Genomic DNA, 7,890 nt, shown 5'->3' with positions numbered 1-7,890 from the left:
AGAATGTCTGTGTGGTACAGTAATAGTACCATGGGGATCATTCTTATCACCAGTTTTAACTGAGCTTCTCAGTTGAACGTATTTTACTGTCATCTTGTCAGTTAAGTAGTAACTTTAAGCATTGCTAACACTTGGTTGAGGATAAGGTAGTGTGCATGCTCTCTCTGTAAACTATAACCTTTGCCTACCTCCATTCGAAAGCACAGGAATATTTATTTTATATGCCATTCTATAAGCAAAACAGTCTTGCCTCTGGGGGGAAAAAAACATTCCTGAGAAATAAAGTAAAGGTTGATCATTCCTAACCTAAAACTATGATCTTAGTAAATCCAACATCAAAATATGGACTATTGTCATAGCTGAAGGAAAAGTCTTTTTATAAAACACTCATTTCATGCCACTGACTTTAAAAATCAAAAGACAGTCCAAAGAATGACTTTCGCTTGCAAATTTTCACAGGGAAAGTATTGGCTTTAACCATGGTGAAAAGCAATAGTAAGGGTCTCTTGAGAAAATGCATATAAAATAATTATTTAACATTTTGGTTCATAAGAAATGTTATCTCAAAGTGAGGGGAACAAGGACTATTTCTAACAGGAACTCAATGACTGGCTCTTTGGTCTCCCCATCCCCGAAGGGAGGAGCAGTCCTGTTAGGCCACAGAGGAGGGCTTTGCAGCCAGTCCTGAAGATACCTGATAAAACAGGATCAGATGAATGGGGAGGAGGTCCCACCCTATCAGTGGACTTGGAAAGGGGCACGGTGGAGATGAGGGAGGGAGGGAGGGACTGGGAAGGAATGAGGGAGCGGGACACGGCTGGGATACAGAGTTAATAAAATGTAACTGATAAGAATAAAATAAAATTAAAAAAAAGAAATGTTATCTCTTGTGTTCTTCACTTCTAGGAAAAGTATACAGAAATATTATACGAGCTATACATCAGAGCCTTAGGCTTCTATGTGTAGGGGACCTTGCTGGCAGAAAACCAAAAAGGGAGTGATTTTCCAAATCCAGACTCTAGACTTGTCTAAACTGCATAGCATTAACATCATACATTTGCCAATGAAATCCAAGGTTTCACCTGCCCAAGCTCTGTGCATGGTTGAATAAACCTATAAAACAGCTATATAACACATCCCTGATACGGAAAATATTTTGAAGTATCTCGGCTAGTTATTAGCATGATGAACTCCGAAAAGGCACTATGATTTGTAAAGTCTTTCTTCTATCATCCATCCTTTTGGAAATTGAAGAATGAAATAGCTGTCTAGTGTTGTCTACGCAGCTTTAAATGGTAGTTTTCTAAGGAAGCTTCATTGTCATCGCTGATAGACGTGGGTATTTAATATTTCATCACCACTAACAAGTAATTTCACAATAACCAACTAGTCATTACAGTTCTCATTGTTGCACAGAAGAGCGGGTTTAGTAGTATTCACAAATTTATTAATTATTAATAAGGGGAGAGATATGGTTTAACCATATAATCTAACTCCACAACTCAGGCTCTTAATTCTATTTAGCATTATCCATCTACCTTTCTGAGAAAAGGCATAAAATACCAGAGTTTAAAAAGAGGAAAATCACTGCTTTATTAATTCATTAAGAAATTCTTACTATATATTTTAGTCATATTTATTCTCTAACTACTCTAAAATTCTCTAACTCCAACAATTTTCTGTTTTCTCCCTACCTCATACTCAGTCCAATATGTGTTCTTCATATACTCCTGATTATCAGGACAACCCCTGGAGCCTGGTCAACTTAACAGCAGCTATACCCTTAAATCAAACTGACTCTCTTACCTCATAGCTACCAATTGTCAGGAACTCCTAAGCAATGGCTGAGACTTTGTGACTATATCTTCCATCCATGATGGGATTGTATTTGGCTTTAATTTGTAATAGTCTTATTCATGCTATTCTAACTACTATGAATTTACATACACAAATTTCTTTTTGTTTCTGGAAATCACTATTCCATCATAGTCATCTTCTGCCACTGCCTATTATGCTCTTTCCACCACTACCCTTCTTCTTTAATTTAATTTAATTTTTATTAATTACAGTTTATTCACTTTGTATCCCAGCTGTATCCCCTCCCCCACCCCCTCTCAATCCCACCCTCTCTCTTCTTCTCATATGCCCTTCCCCCAGTTCAATGATAGGGGAGTTCCTCCTCCCCTTCTATCTGACAATAGTCTATCAGGTCTCATTGGGACTGTCTTCATTATCTTCCTCTGTGGACTGATCCTCCCTCAGGTGGAGGTGATCAAATAGCCAGCCCATGAATTCATGTCAGAAACAGTCCCTGTTCCCATTACTAGGGAACCCACTTGGACACTGAGCTGCCATGGGCTACATCTGTGCATGGGTTTCTAGGTTATCTCCATGCATGGTCTTTGTTTGGAGTATCAGTCTCACAAAAGACCCCTGGGACTGGATATTTTGGTTCTGTTGCTCTCCTTGTGGAGCTCCTGTCCTCTCCAGTTCTTTCTATCTCCCCCTTCTTTCGTAAGATTCCCTGCATTCTGCCCAAAGTCTGGCTATGAGTCTCAGCATATGTTTTGATAAACAGCAACAAATCAAGTACCCCAATTAAAAAATGGGGTACAGAGGTAAACAGAGAATTCTCAATAAAGGAACATCAAGTGGCAGAGAAACACTTAAAGACATGTTCAACATCCTTAGTCATCAGGGAAATGCAAATCAAAATTACCCTGAGATTTCACCTTACACCCAACAGAATGGCTAAGATCAAAAACTCAAGTGACAACACATGCTGGAGAGGATGTGGAGAAAGAGGAACACTCTTCCATTGCTGGTGGAAGTGTCAACTTAAAACAACCACTTTGCAAACCAGTTGGGTGCTTTCTTAGACAATTAGGAATAGTGCTACCTCAAGATCCAGCTATACCACTCCTAGGCATATACCCAAAAGATTCTTAAGTATATAAGGACATTTGCTGAACCATGTTTGTAGCAGCTTTATTTGTAGTAACCAGGAGCTGGAAACAGCCCAGATGTCCCTCAGTTGAGGAATGGCTACAGACATTGTGGTACATATACACAATGGAATACTACTCAGCAATTAAAAGCAAGGAAATCATGAAACTTTCAGGCAAATGGTGGGAACTAGAAAAGATCATCCTGAGTGAGGTATCCCAGAAGCAGAAAGACACACATGATATATACTCACTTATAAGTGGATGTTAGACATATAATATAGGGTAATCATACTAAAATCTGTACACCTAAGGAAGCTAAGCAAAAAGAAGGATCCAGTGTAAGATGCTCAATATTCATTTAGAAAGGCAAATGGAATGAATATCAGAAGGAGAAAACAGGGAACAGGACAGGAGCCTACCACAGAGGGCCTCTAAAAGACTTCACTACCACCCTTCTTCACAGTGATTACTGAGCATTGAAAAGAAGAAAATGATTTAGGGCTGAACTCTGCTGTCCCTCATTCTCTGCACACTTGAAATGTTTGGGGAAACCCACTGATTAACAACTTTAAAAAAGGTAACCCATACCTGACCCTGGGCCATATATTCAATTTAAAAACGTTTCCAAAGTCTAATAGCTGGTAAACAACTTTCTATATCTAGACTGTTTGGAGTGCTTTTGTAATTGGGAGATGGGGCATGAACCAATATCTATTCATCTCAGACAGGGAATGGACAACCCATCAATGAAATTAACCCAGCCAAGTATAACAATATACCTGTGAATTTATCGGGGTTAGTTGTAAGAGAAATAGTAAATCATTCACAAGTCATCAAATGCCTTTAAGGCAGCAACAACATCAAAAGCCCATTTCAATATACATATACATAGATTTTTTTGTAAAAACATCTACATCTATGGAGCTCCCTTTATAACTCGCAGGAGACATGTATGTTTGGTTGATTGGAGAGTGTATTCCTTCAGCAACTGTCACCTACTGAGTGGGCACAATTTCAAAATGACTACTAATTTCTTATCTTCATACATAGAGTTTAGTGCAAATCAATCCTTATGAGAGGAGCTTCTTTTCAAAGTAAATAGTGATTAATATAAGAACCTTATATCTGGGTACTCACATCTAAATGAGTCATCTATAGCAACCTCTATCCCTTCAAAGTACATGAACCATCACAAAAGAGAGGGTGGAAAAACTGTAAGACCTAGAAGTAATGGGTGTCTACAATGAAATAGTTTGCTCAGTCATGACAGCACTGCTGTAATAATACACACAAAAACTCACCTCCACAGGGACTACATGTACAATACCTTAACCAAACCAAGCCAGCAAAAGTCCCAACACGTATTAGGGAGGGCATCCTGAAGTCCCATCACTAGCTTGAGAGCTATTAGAAACTGTTGGTGCTGTAAGAGCAGTCAGTTTTCTTAAAGAAACTGTAATATAATCTTATTATACCATGTATATATTACTAAATACATAAATAGAGCCTACTCAGTCTGCTTAGTATTACTCTTATGTATTTTGTTAGGGCTGACCATTGGCATTGGATAAATAACCATTTGATTAAAGCATACACATGTATTAACTTTTCAACCAATAAAAAATAAAAATTAAAAATTAAACATGCTAAGCTTTACACATAATTTAATACCTTACATTATTGTACAATTTTCTTATATAAACATTATCATGCTATTAAATAGTTCTTCAAGTATGATTTTTGGTTGTTTCAGAATATTGTATCATACAAATAAACAAAAGTATATTTACCTGCTTCTACTACAAATGTTATTTCTTGTGAAATACAAAGTATTCCTAAAAATAGTTCATATTCTTTAAAAGCAGTATGTGTAAATGATTGGCTATACATGAAATTTATCATATATTATCTCACTTAGTCTTAGAGATTCTGATATATATAATCATATGCCCTCAACTATTAGCATTCTTGAGTTTCAGAAAGTGTAAGTCCATTGTTTAAAATATGTAACTAGGTAGAATCTGAGTCATTTTCAAGCTAGAAGGTACTGGATTCCAGCCCATACTTTAGACTGTAGCAGGTGACAGCCACTGAATGACTTCATCAGAAATACAATAGCAATTCTAGAATATGTATGCTATCTCCAATCACTCACAATATTTTTATGGGCTTCTTTTACAGAGACCTGACAGAATCAGAATGACTTGGGTCTTGCTAATGACAAAGCCGGAAGCCTACAGAGCCATATGTATTTAACTCTGAAGTGTTCAGAAGACGATGCAGGTTAAGTAATGCCTGAGCACGTGTGTCAAACCTATTTCAGTATGTTTTTTCCCCTGGCAAAAACAATCTTTCTGGAACTGCCTGTAGTGACAGTTTGAGCAGCTTTAATTAACAAGCATGATTATACTGGAGAAAATTCATTCCCTAAATGCCAGTCAGTCCTGCTTTCTCTTTCATGAGTTCCCAAACAAAGATTAGCTGACACTGCTGCCCACAGTGTCTCATGCAACCCAGAAGCCGGCCAAGGTTGGCCATGGTTCCAGCCTTGGCTTGGCTGGGACTCAGGCAGAACTGAGAATGAATGCATTCAAGAAACCAGTACAATCAGAGGTTCACCAAGTTCTGCAGCTTCATTCCAGTGAGGGCACACAATCTGTTGTATTTCTCTGCTCTTTTTAACCAAGGAGCTCCCAGCCCCATCATATTTCAAAGGAGAACTCTCATGGTCATAGTAACTAGGGACCAGTTGGAAAATGACAGATAGTCGTGGTGAAATAAAAAACAAATATATAGCCATCAAGATATAAAGATGAGTTTATTTAATAAAATAAAATAACAAATAAAGAAATCATTCCACAAGCACATATAGTATTAAGTGCTTTGAGTGAAAACCTGAGAGTTTCTGACATATTGTAATTTTCTGTTTCATGAAAAAAAGGAAGAAAAACAAGGTTAATTTGTGTAAACAAATGAATCAACAGTTCAAGGAATTTCCACATGCAATCCACATTAAGGTTTCTTATATAACTACAGGTACTGTAGTGACATACTATTTTTTATGGAACAGGGACTGTCTCTGATATGAACCTAGTGGCTAGCTCTTTGACCACCCCACCTAATGGGGGAACATCCTTACTAGGCCACAGAGGAGGACAAAGCAGCCACTCCTGATGAGACCTGAGAAGCTAGGATCAGATGGGAGGGGAGGAGGACATCCCCTATCAGTGCACTTGGAGAGGGGCATGGAGGAGAAGAGGGAAGGAGGGTGGGATTGTGAGGGAATGAGGGAGGGGGCTACAGCTGAGATACAAAGTGAATAAAATGTTTTAAAAAATAAAATTTTAATTTAAAAAAAGAAAAACAATCTTGTGAGACATTCAGAAATGTGAAACAATGACACTTGTATTTGACCATGAATACATTGGAATAAAATTTCTGTGCCCTGACTGAACCCCAAAGCATACACTCTTGCAAAAACTTAACAGTACAATCCAAAGCAAGTAAGAGAATGAGATGTTCACAATCACATAATGTAGGTAAGAAGGTCATACAAGTAGTGACAATGAAAGAATGAAGAAGGGAGAGATGAATCCTCTATCCTAAATCAATGTCCCACTTAGCCTCTGGTTTTCTTCTCCATTAGACTTTAGAGAAGAAAAGAGAATGATCCTGGCTATGGGTCTTAGTAAAAATCAGATAGTCAGAGACCTGGGAACTGTTACCTTTATTCCTTCCTTAAAAGTACTCTAACAAGGGAAAATATTTCTTCTTAAATATAATTTAACCTCAAAATTGCATTAACCAAACTGATACAACTTAGATTGCATTTACCAATTTCATCTGCAAATGAAATTTGCACCTTCATCTATGCACATATTTTAGGAAGCTTTTATTTTACTAGGTTCCCATGCTAGCCCTCATGTTAAGTAATGGTACTTAATATTAGCTGTCTTTCTCCTTTTTACCTCCCTTACCCAATCTCTCCTGATTTGGTGTTCTCATTCCACGTCCTTCAATCCATCCATAAGTCTCCATTCTATTTCCTATTCCTAGGGATATCTATTTGTCCCTACCCCAACAATCCCATACTTTATGTCTAGCCTCTGGTTTTATGCATTGTAGCTTAGTTATCATTGACTTAATATCTAATATCCACATATAAGTAAACATATACCATATTTGTCTTTCTTGTCTGGCTTACATTGTGCAGGATGATTTGCTCTATTTATATTCATTTATCTGTGAGTTTCAAGATTTTAATATTTTAATGTCTGAGTGATAACTCATTGTGTAAATCCACCACATTTTCTTTATCTATTCACCTGTCAAGGAACATCTGGGTAGTTTCTAATTTTTTTACTATTATGAATATAGAAGCAACGAACATGTTTGGACAAATGTCTCTGTGGTAGAATGAAGTATATACTCAAAGTATTCTTTGAGTATATGTCTAAGAGTGGTATATCCCCATCTTGAGGTAGATTGATTCCCACCTTCCTAACTTTACAAGTTTGCCCATCAGCAAAAATAGATGAATGTTTCCTTTACTTCATATTCTCACTACTATGCTTGAGTTTTCAGTGAGTCGATCTTGCACAGGTATTGTGCAGGAAACCATAGCTGAGTTGATGAGTCATGTCATGTCCAGAAAAAAACATTTCACACTTCTCCTTCCTATCCTCCAGCTTATACAATCTTGTCAACATTTTCCTGGTGTTCCCTGAGCCCATCATAAGGAAAGGTTAATATATATGCTCCATATATATACTGTTTCTGAGTATTCACAATCAGTTTGACCAATTATGAGTTTCTGCATCAACCACTATTTACTCTTTTTTAATATTTTTTTTCATTTTTTTGTTTTGGACACTATGAAAAGAACAAACCTAAAACTAATAGGAATAAATTAAGGAGAAGACTCCCAGCTCAAATGCTTGGA

This window comes from Meriones unguiculatus, chromosome 9 (assembly GCF_030254825.1).
Source record: "Meriones unguiculatus strain TT.TT164.6M chromosome 9, Bangor_MerUng_6.1, whole genome shotgun sequence".
In the NCBI taxonomy this organism is placed as follows: domain Eukaryota; kingdom Metazoa; phylum Chordata; class Mammalia; order Rodentia; family Muridae; genus Meriones; species Meriones unguiculatus.
Note: the sequence above shows the minus strand (reverse complement) of the source record.